Raw genomic sequence first — 12,139 nt, forward strand, 5'->3', positions numbered from 1 at the left:
TCACATGTGGAAGCTAAGGGAAAAAATGTGCTTACAGATGCAAAGAACAGTTTGGTGGTTGCCAGAGGCAAGGGTTGGGGGCAAGTGAAATGAGTAAAAGGGATCAAAAAGTACAAACTTCCAGTTATAAATCACTGGATAAAGTAAATTGGATGTAATGTTAAAAAAATGTAATTATGTATGGTGATGGATGTTAATTGGGCTTGTAATGATCATTTTGTAATATATACAAATATTGAATTATGTTGCACACCTGAAACTTATACAATGTTAATATGTCCATTATACCTCAGTACCAAAAAAAAATAAGTAAAAATAAAAACACTCCCTTGTCCCAGGGATAGGGGGAGTAAGTCTCTAAATTCATTCCAAACTTAAGAGTAGGAGAATTAAGCTCTACCTTTTAAAGCATCAAAGATTTTTTATACCTGTTTGTAAACTACTACACCTGCCTGGATACATCATATTCAAAATTTCCAAAAACCAAAGATAAAGAGAAAAATCTTCAAAGCAGCATGAGAAAAAAGACACATTATACAAAGGAGCAAAGCACACTTCACACCAGAAACTTCAACCCAAAAGACAAAAGAATGACATTTTAAAGTGCTGAACAAAGAAACTGTAAACTCAGCATTTTATACCCAGTTAAAATATTTCAAAAATGAATGTGACTTTTTCAGACAAATATAAGCTGAGAGAATTCATTACCATCAGACCTACAATACAAGAAATGTTAAAGGAAGGCAGATTACATCAGAGAGAAATTTGGATCTACATAAAATGTTAAGAGAACAAAGGAACAAGTTGCAGCCTGGGAGAAAACATTTGTATCCAGAATATGCATAGAATGCTTAAAACTCAACAATAAAACAAACAACCACCACAACCTCATTTTAAAATGGGCAAAAGATCTAAACAGGCCCCTCACCAAAGAAGACATACAGATGGCAAATAAGCATATGAAAAGATGCTCCACATCATATGTAATCAGGGAATCGCAAACTAAAAGAATAACAACTATTCATTTAGAATGGAAGGTCAGATAAAGTGCTTCTCAGATAAGGTCAAGTTAAAGGAGTTCATCATCACCAAGCCCTTATTATATGAAATGTTAAAGGGGCTTATCTAAGAAAAGAAGATAAAGAAAAAACATATATAGTAAAAGGACAGCAAACTCACAATTATTAACAACCACACTTAAAACAAAAAGAAACTAAGCAAACAACTAGAACAGGAACAGAACCACAGAAATGGAGATCACATGGAGGATTAGCAACAGGGGAGTGGGAGGAGGAAAGAGGGAGAAAAGGTACAGAGAATAAGTAGCATAGATTGTAGGTTGAAAATAGATAGGGGGAGGGTAAGAATAGTATGGGAAATGTAGAAGCTAAAGAAAGTATAAGTATGACGCATGGACATGACTAAAGGGGGGGATGTGGGTGGGAGAGGGTGTACAGGGTGGAGGGGAGTGAAGGGGGAAAATGGGACAACTGTATTAGCATAATCAATAAAATATATTTAAAAAACATACAAAACCAAATATGCAAAAAATATAAAATTAAAATTAAATTAGGGAAAAGAAAGAATAATAAGTACACACATACCAGAATGATTAAAATCCCAATCACTGACAAAAACTCACTAAAAACATCCAGGTACCTGATACTTCCTACTGTTTAGGTTTTATCAGCATTTTCTCGTAATCATAGGGGACCAGTTTAATGTCTCATGGGATGCTAAGATACCAAAGTCCCTGGGGGACTAACTTGTGACAAGAGGCAGAGAGTTAACACAGGCCTGGAGCAAAATGGTGAAGGCGCACTTCTGCCCTTGCCAGGTTAAAACTACTTCTGGCCTTCTTTGCTTATTGAAATAGAAAAAAAAACACTTGCAAGTTAATAACGTTATCACAGGTGGCAGATGCTCTGTTTTGCTCTGTCAGGAACAGCAGTGCAATTGGAGTCATCACCTACCTTAACGTTTCAATAATCCACTGTCATTCTCCTGTCCTCTGACTTCTGTGTGAGTCAGAGGTGAGTCAAGTGGGTAACAGGAATTGTCACCTCTGAATTGTCAGGTCTTTGATGGTTATGCTAATCTTGCATTTCTCCCAGCAATACATTATTGATTTTTGTTTACATTTCTGATAGGAAAGCAGCCCTTTCGACCATAATAGTCCTATCCTGTGGATTAGAGACATATTCTGCCACCTGCTGAACATCCCTTGTCTGTCTGTGTAATCCAGAACTGGGGAGGTCATGGGGAAATGGGCTTAAGGACTGGGCTCACAGTGAGATAGATTAGAATCAAAAGTCAATTTATCACTTGACTCCATAAACCTCCACTTCTGAGTGGTGGACTATGGTAGCAACTCCTACTCCAATTAGCCTTGCAGCCAGTGCCAATGATCCCCAAGGGCACAGTTATTCTATTAGTTTCCTAGCGCTGCCATAACAAAGCACCACAAACTGGGTGACAAAAAAATAGAAATTTATTCCCACTGTCTAGAGGACAGAAGTCCAAAGCCATGGCGTTGGCAGGGTTGGTTTCTTCTGGAGGCTCTAAGGGAGAATCTATTCCATGCCCCTTTGACCTTCTATGGTTACCAGGGATCCTCGATGTTCCTTGTCTTGCAGTTGCATCACTCCAGCCTCTGTCTCCATCCTCACATGGTGTTCTCTGTGGGTCTCTGTGGCCACATTTCCCTCTTCTTATAAGCTCGGTCATGGGGGTAGAGCTCATACAATCCAGTATGACCTCATCTTAACCTGATTACATCAGCAAAGGACTTATTTCCAAACAAGGTCACCTGTTTCACAGGTTCCTGGGGCACCGACTTCAACATGTTTTTTTGCAAGACACAGTCCAACCCATACAGTTACCTTGGGAAATGACTACAGGTCCCATTGGGGAAGGCTATAAGGAATATATAGACAGATATTTATCCATCTTCCTTAAGTGTACTGGCTTTCACTTCATTCAAGGGAATCTGTGAACTAACCCAGGCCTGGAACTTGGGTGAGAGACCATAGTTCCCTATCTTGTCTTGAGTTGGCCCTCTGTTCACCAGTCCAGAGGATTTTTGGTTTTTACAAATCAATTAGGATATCAGTGAACTTCCCATATTCTTTAGTCCCATCAGTAATGTCTTCCCTCAACATCCCCAGCTTACAGAAACCAACTACAATACCACTTTCCAATGATGTCATCACTCTCACAAAGATATTTCTCAATGCCCTGGTAAAGAGAGTATCATCTGGGCCCTCTCAGGGGATGGAGCTGGGGGTGGATGAATCACACTTACAAACCTATAAGGAAAGGTTTATAAACCAACAATCCCATCCCTTTAAGTATTTGGATTTTTTCTGCTATATTATACCAAAGGATTCTTGGCATCTCAATTTCATTTAACTTCATCAATGAATCCAGGTTTCAGTCAACCAACTGAGAAAAGCAATTAAATCCACTATACACCCACCAAGATGGATAAAATTTAAAGGACTAACACTATTTGATGTTGATGAGGATGTGACCCAACCAGAACTTAACATACATTATTGGTGGGAGATAAAATGGCACAACCACTTTAGGAAAAGATCTGGTACTTTCTTTCTTTTTTAAATTTTATTACTGATTGATTTTAGAGGCAGAGGGGAACAAAACATTGAATTGTTGTTCCACTTGTTTATGAATTAATTGGTTGATCCTTGTATGCACCCTGACCAGGGATCAAACCTGCAACCTTGGTGTATCAGGATGGTATTCTAACCAACTGAGCTACTTGGCCAGGGCTGGTAATTTCTTGTAAAATTAAACATACATCTACCCTATAACCCAACACTTCCAAGAGAAATGAAAACATATGCCCACAAAGAAAGGCTTGTACATAAATGTTCATAGCAACACTATTCATAAAAGTCCAAAACCACAAAGAACCCAGTACCCATTAAAAGAATGGCTAAACAAACTGCAGTATTAGTGTTCTGTTGCTGTGTAAAAAAGTAACTCCAAATTTAACAGCCTAAAACAATATTCACTTATTGGTTCACAATCCTGTAAGTTAGAACACATCCTGGTTCTCATATGCTCAGAACATGGCTACATTCTCATCTGCTCAAGACCTTGGTGTCAGCCAGGCTGCATTCCTTTCTGGAGCCCCTAAGGGAGAACTCACTCCCAAGTTTAGTCAGGACTTTTGATGCAGATCCCGGCTCCTGGGGTCCAAGGTGTTATGGATGAGACAAGACAAATTCACATGGACTACCAAGTCCTGTGGAGGGAAAGGGATGGTGTGGCTTCTCTCTCAAGAGGAGAAAAAGCCTCGGCCACCCTCTCAAGAGGAGAGCACCTCGACCCTTGCCTTAACAAGCTTTTATTGGGTTCAGTTTGCACAGGAATACAGGGTGTATACATAAAGCTCATCAATCATTGTCAGGCAGAAATGATTAAATAATAGATAACATTCAAAGAACACTGAGGGCTTATTCTGAGCCAGGGTCAGATGGTTAAAAGGCCATAAAACTTTGGGGAACAAACTCACTTTGTGCTTGGAACCTTATCATTTAAATTGAAGGTATTAGCAAAGTAGGTTTCATAGGATTTTATGCATTTTTTCTTAGGTCTGATTGCCCTGGGGAACCTGCCCTTTCCAGGGTCTCACCACCCTCTAGCATTGTTTCAGACTTAAGTCAGGCAGGAGAAGTAAGATGGCCAAGAGATTAGGAGACTTCTTGCAGACAGAATGAGGACTCAGGCTATGTCAAAGCCAAGGGGCGAGGGTCCATCACCCCATTTTTCTATAACCCCCAAGTCCTTCCCTCAGGGCCCCTTCATGACTGTGCCTGTCTTAGGTCATCCCTCCCTTGAGGAATCTTACCATAATTGGCTAGCCAGTCATCCACCCAGGGCCAAGCAGGGTGAAGTAAAAGGGAGCAGAGGTGGGGCCCCTGCAAGGAAGATAAGCTTTGTCTCCTAAGTGGCTTATGGTCCCAAGGTCCTTTACTCAGCCTTAGCCACAGGGCTTCTGAAAACAGGCAGGGCAGTTCCCAACAATTTTAGCTGAATTCTTTTCCTTGTGGTTGTTGGACTGAGGTCCTGTTTTCTTGCTGGCTCTCAACTGGAAGTCACTCAGCTCCTAGATGTCACCAGCATTCTTTGCCACATGGCCCCACCAACCTAATAATGAAAAATCTTCTTCCTGTTGAGTTTCTCATGCTTCAAATCTCTGTGGCTTTACTGTTTTGACCTCTTGACCTAAAGGTAAAGAGTTCATGTCATTAGGTCATATCCACCCAAATAACTTCCCTTTTAAAAGCCATCTGTGCTATATGACATAACCTAATCAGAAGAGTGCAGTTCCCTCATATTCACCAGACTGGAGAGTGTATAGGGCATATACACCAGGAGACAGAAATCTTGGGAGACATCCTAAAATTCTGCCTCTTCAGGTAGCAATATACTGAGTAATAAAAAATAATGAACTATTGATACACACAACATAAGTGAATCTCAAAACCATGCTGAGTAAAAGAAGGCTCACACCAAGACTGCCTAAAGGACATCAAGAACATTGATCTATAATGGAAAAGAATCAGAAGAGTTGTTACTTCTGAGGGAGTGGGTGTTGGTGTTGATTTGGGAGAGGCATGACAGAAGTTTCTGGAATGATGGAAAGGGATTGGATCACACAGGTGTATGCATATGCCAGAACCACTGACTGCCATATGCCAGAACCCCTTAGGATTTATACATTTCACTGTATGAAAATTTTACCTAAAAAATTAAATAAAATTTTTCTCTGCTTAATGATATGCACATCAAAGTGTTAGGGGCCAAGTGTAGAGATGTATGCCACTTGCTGTAAATGCATCACAAACACAATGGATTGACAGATCAGTAGAAAAATGAATAAGTGAATGGATATGTGATAAAATGAATATAATCACATGTTATTATAGACTCTAGGGAAAAATTAATTCACTCTTTTAAAGAAAACAATGAGAACTCCCAGTTATGAATTGACATAGGCAGTCCAGGCTCCCTGGTAGTGTCCTCACACTGAGCAGTTCACACCAATTTTAAATTATGTTCCTTCTCTCTGGTCCAGCACTCTTGAAAGCCATTCCCACATGTACTTGCCAGATTTTGTTAATATAAAATTGAAAAATTCTTTAATTCTTCTAGTGGGAAAGCCTTCTTGGAATTTGACCTCCTATTTGACCCTGAGGAATGTTGGGGTCTGATTCTAGTTATGAGTGTGGAGACAAGTCAGTGGGATGAAGCATGAGGAGACTTGGGTTCCTCTTACCAGATAATTCCCCACGGGAAAGGCTTTACATGGTCTTCAAACAAGAGAGAGGCAATCCCATTAGAAAGGGAAGGATGCTCTAGTAGCTGGCTATTTTCAAGGGAAGGTTGGGGTTGTGACAGAGATTGCTAACTGCCAGCTGTGGTAGACAGCTCCTGATGTGACTCCCAGTGATCCCTGCCTCCTGATGTGCGTGCTCTTGTGTAATCCCCTCTCCCTGAGTGAGGGCAGGGCTAGTAACTTATTTCTAAGCAATAGAATATGGCAAAAGTGATAGAATGTTATTCCTGAGACTAGATTATAAAAAACTGACTTCTGTCTTGCTGACATTCCCTCTGGCCCTTATGTGCGTGCCTTGGTGGAGAGGCCCATGTGGCCAGAAATTGAAGGCAACCTCTGGCCAGCATCTGGTAAGGAATGAGCCCTTCAGTCCAGCAGCCATGAAGGAACTGGTTCCTGGAAACAACCATGTGAGTTAGCTTGGAATCAATCTTTTCTTAGCCAAGACTTCATTCGAGGCTGCAAATCAAGCACTGTGATTGCAGCCTTGTGAGGTGCCCTGAAGCAGAAGACTCAGGTAAACCATGCCCAGATTCCTAACCCACAGAAACTATGAGATTTACTTTGTTTACACTATTGTTATTTTGGATTGTCCCTTATGTGAACCCAACATGACCCTACCTCGTAGAAGGCTTGAGGCTCTCTTAGTCATTGAAATCCTCATTTATCACCATCCCAGCATGCCCCTCTTCCAAACAATTATCTCTCACACGGGAGCACACTTTGACTTTGAGGTTTAACTTCTTTCATTTTCTCTTTAAGTGTTCCTTACCTCCTTACAATCCTTGCCTTCCTCATTCCCCTTATATTGATCTCTAATAGTCATTCAAGACTATGCTTCTAAAGGACACTTCATTCCAGGTGACCACTGGTGATAAACTGATTAACTGTTTTTGCCACTGAATGCTTCTGCATCTCTGGATTTTCACTGCCTTTAATTCCAATCAGGTCACATAACTATTCCCAGATCACAGCCAGTTCTCTGAGAGTCCAATGTGCCCATCCAGGCTAGTCCCAGTTTCTACATCAGAGTCATTAGACATAAAAAAACAGAAACTAATTCCATCCTACCTAAGCAGAAAATAGTTGTATTAAATATATTAGATTCATAACACATATTAAATATCTCAGAGAGTTGCTGGAATGACTGGAGGACAAAACACAGAGCCACACACCTAGAAACGATGCCCTAGACTAAGCTGCATTGTTGTCTCCATGAGGACACACCTGCCCTTTGCACAGTTAACATGGTTGGCACTCAACCCACAATACTGCCGAAATCAAGCTCTGCAGGAACCCGCAACACCTAAAACTCGATCTCACTGCAACCTCATCATTCTGGAGAGAATTCTTACAGTCCCTGTGTTCTTACTGCCTTAGCTACAGATTCCCTAGTTAGACTGTGATCGGTGTACATCACTAGGGGGCTGACACTAGGTCAAGAGTCTGCATCTCAGTTGTAAGGGAAGTTCAAAAAGCAAATTGCTGGCATCTATCAGGTGGGGAATTCCCCTAACTCAGAAAGTAGCTTCAGATGCCAGACACCAAAAGAAGAAGAATACCATATTTTGCCATGTATGATGCACACTTTTTTGCCAAAAATTTTTAGGGAAAAATAAGATGTGCACTATACATGGGTATAATGATTACATACCATGGATATAACAATGGGTATAATAAACCATATAAACAGGTGCTGGAGAGGTTGTGGAGAAAAGGAACCTTAGTGCACTGTTGGTGGGAATGTAAACTTTTGCAGCCACTGTGGAAAACAGTGTGGAATATCCTCAGAAAACTAAATATGGAACTGCCTTTTGACCCAGGCAATACCACTGCTGGGATTATACCCTAAGGATCCTGAAACACCAATCCAAAAGAACCTATGTACCCCAGTGTTCATAGCAGCACAAATTACAATAGCCAAAGTGCTGGAAACAACCAAAGTGCCCACCAGTAAATGAGTGGATCAAAAAAAATCTGGTACATGTACACGATGGGATACTATGCAGCAGAAAGAACGAAGGAGTTCCTACCCTCATGACAGCATGGATGGAACTGAAGAGCATTATGCTAAGTGAAACAAACCAGGCAGTGAAAGACAAATACCGTATGATCTCACCTATAAGCAGAACCTAATCAAAAAACAAACAAGCAAGCAAAAATAACCAGAGACATTGAAATTAAGAACAAACTGACAGTAACAGGGGTGGTGGGGGGAGGTGGTATTGTGGAGAAAAAGGGAAAGGTTGTCAAGGAACGTGTATAAAGGACACATGGGCCCTGGCTGGTGTGGCTCATTGAGCACCCGCCTGTGAACCATAGGGTCACTGGTTCAATTCCCAGTCAGGGCACATGCCTGGGTTGCAGGCCAGGTCCCCAGTGGGGGGCATGTGAGAGGTGACCACACATTGATGTTTCTCTCCCTCTCTTCTCCTCTCTCTCTAAAATATATATATATATATATATTTTTTTTTTTTTTAAAGGATACCTGGACAAAGCCAAAGAAGGGTAGGATCAAGGGTGGGAGGTTAGGATGGCTGGGGTTGCGGCGGGGGTGGGGGGGAATGGAGATAACTGTACTTGAACAACAAAAAAATATTTTAGATTTTTAAAAATTTTATTTATTTATTTTTAGAGAGAGGGGAGGGAGGGAGAAAGAGAGGAAGAGAAATATCAACTGGTTTCGTCTTGCAAGCTCCCAACTGGGGACCTGGCCAGCAACTCAGGTATGTGTCCTGACCAGGAATTGAACCAGTGACCCTTTGGTTCACAGGCCAATAGTCCACTCAGGCACACCAGCCAGGTCTAAGAGAAATATTTTTTAAAAGTGGGTATAACCCCCTGTATAAAGCACACAAAACTGAGGGTGCTCATTATACACAGCAAAATATGGTAAATGTCAACTCTTTGCTGCTGTCAGGCCTGGCTGCCAGGAAAGACTGGGAGACTTCCACTTCCCTAATTCCTCTAGATCTTCCCAAATTTCACTTCACCTGTCAGACACTCACTGTTTCCTAATCAATGCATTCACTTTAGGATGTGGCAGAGAACTTGGCTGTGGCTTCAAAGCACATGATCATTATCCTCCTATTGCAACCTCAGATTGCCAGCCATAGGCAGAGATTTCCTTACCAGAGTTACATCCAAATTGTCATGTCTCTCCTCATCTGCTCATCCCTGCCTGGAAGCACTTTCCTGAGGTTTTCAAATGTGGGCAGTGTGCTCCAATATTTTACCATTTTTCTCTTTAAACTTCTGAAGTTGCAACTAGAGGGTAAGGGAGAGGTTGAGGTCAAGTTCTAAGACACAACATGCAGTACTATTCCCAGCTCTTCGTTATTTCCTAACAAGGCCATTTCATTTCCAGGCTCAGAAAGGAGAGAGTCTCACTGCACCCCACCCTACATCCATCAGGGCCAGTTCCATATTTTAGGGTCTGTCATTTGCATGGCTCACATACCTTACACCATTTTTTATTTGAATCTCTTTGTTTGGAAGTAGCAGAAATCCAACTTGAAGTAGATTAAACATAAAGAAAAACTGTATTGGATAATGATAACAGGAAAAATATAATTAGAATGAACTATTAAAAAAAAAAGAAAAATGTGTTGAATGACTAAATCCATTAAAGGTATTAACAACTAATTTGTAAAAAGAATAAGACTGTCTAGCCCTGGCTGGAATGGCTCAGTGGATTGAGTGTTGGCCTGTGAACCAAAGGGTTGACTGGTTTAATTCCCAGTCAGGGCACATGCCTGGTTGTGGGCCAGGTCCCCAGTAGGGGGCATGCGAGTGGCAACCACACATTGATGTTGCCCTCCCTCTCTTTCTCCCTCCCTTCCCCTTTCACTAAAAATAAATAACTAAAATCTTTAAAAAGAAAAGAATGTCTAAGGGATAACTTAAAGTGGGCTTTTAAATTCTAACATGAGTCTCTATATCTTCTGCCTCAACTTCTTACTCATTATTTCTTCATTACAGACAACCTTCCTTCTTTTAATGACAGGGAACATGGTTGCAAACTTTTCCTGAATTTTACATTTATGGTTTTCACCATTCCAAAGAGAATAACTCGTTTCTCAATTCAAGTAAGAAAAAACTCATTAAGGATTTATTGGCCTGTCTTTGGACACCACGCACACCTGGACCAGTTAGAGCTGAGGGTAGGCTTATGTAAGAACGATGGCTCCCTGAGTAGCCGTGTGGATGGAGGAGACTGTTCCCAACAGAAAAGTTGTGCTGGGCTGGCCACACCATAGATGTCCACTCTGGCAGCCTATAAGCAGGTCACTTCCCACATACAATAACTTGGACAAGCTCACCAATGTATGACATGGTTGGTAGGGTCAAACCTTCCCTGCTCTGTTTTTTTATAAAGGAGTAAACTCACCTTGCCTCCTGGATGCCATTCTCTTTCCCAGACAACTGAAACATCCTGGACAGACCCTCCCTACAGATGAGAGCCCATGTGCTCACTGGATTGGGAGACCCTTAAAGAAAGTATCCAGGATTAACATATCCCCGCACGACCAGTGCCCCATGAAGCTCTGTCACAGATCAGACATTCAAAAATAGTAGAACTGAATGAAGGTCTTTCTTTGTTCTTCAGGGATCCCTGAGAGCTGAACATTTTTGGTCCTGGAGAGCCCTAAAAGTAGAAGTTGAAAACAAAAATTAGATTAGTTGAAGGCTGGGTAGCCTAAGGTATTAGAAGAAAAGAAAGGTCAACAGATGTTGTTCCAGTAACGGAGAGAACAAAAGACTATGGGTTCTGATGGACAGGTTGAGAGAATATACAGTTAACATGCTTGCCTCCAACCCACCTTAGACCAGAAAGTCGTATCAGGAAAGAACAGGGATCAGAGAATAGGGGTCAGGGGTGGAGGTAGTGGTATTCTGCTTATGAAGTTGGTAGATAAATGGGGTTGAGAAGAGTTCTAGGGTCCTTAAGCAGGACCAGCCAATGTGTTAACTTTTCACTGATAGATAAGCTCCATCCCTTAATAGAAGTTAGACGTGAGCCCTGGCTGGTGTGGCTTGGTGGATTGAGTGCCAACCTGCAAACTGTGAACCAAGAGGTCACCAGTTAGATTCCTGGTCAGGGCACGTGCCTGGGTTGCAGGCCAGTCCTGGTGGGGGACGCATAAGAGGCGACCATGAATTGCTGTTTCTCTCCCTCTCTTTCTCCTTCCCTCTCCCTCTCTCTAAAAAAATAAATAAATAAAATCTTTAAAAAAAAGTTAGACATGGATGTCTGATCAAGTTTGGCTTCCAATCATAGTTGTACAATGATGACACTGAAAACGTTTCTTCAGAGTGTGAGAAGATGCATTTCGGTGGTAGGGAGGAGCCACAGCTCCATGCTCCCCCCTCATCGGACAGAAAGACCAGCAAGGGGTGCACTGGATTAATAAACCAGCGTGGTGACCACACCCCCGAGCCCAGGAGATCCTTGCTCAGAGTTCTGAAGGAAGGTTAAGACAGGGCTGCTTGTAGAAGTAAGGTGGTGGTCCCAGGCTATCCTTTTTTAAAAGACCACAAGCAGGAACACATGCCCAGCACATGAGTCCTTCCTCATCCATTCTCATGAGTGCTCCCACTGTCCGGGCTCACAGATTAAGTTAGTGTCAGAGCTGGCATCAGAGCAGAAGAAAAAGCAGAGTCCTTACCATACCCTTCCCCAGGTTTCTTTTTGCATTGTTGCTTTGTGTGGGCGGGGAGGGTGGGAAGGGTTCTCCTGCCTTGACACATGCCCACTGTTTTTACTTCCAC

This window comes from Phyllostomus discolor, chromosome 6 (genome assembly GCF_004126475.2).
Source record: "Phyllostomus discolor isolate MPI-MPIP mPhyDis1 chromosome 6, mPhyDis1.pri.v3, whole genome shotgun sequence".
Classification (NCBI taxonomy): Eukaryota; Metazoa; Chordata; class Mammalia; order Chiroptera; family Phyllostomidae; genus Phyllostomus; species Phyllostomus discolor.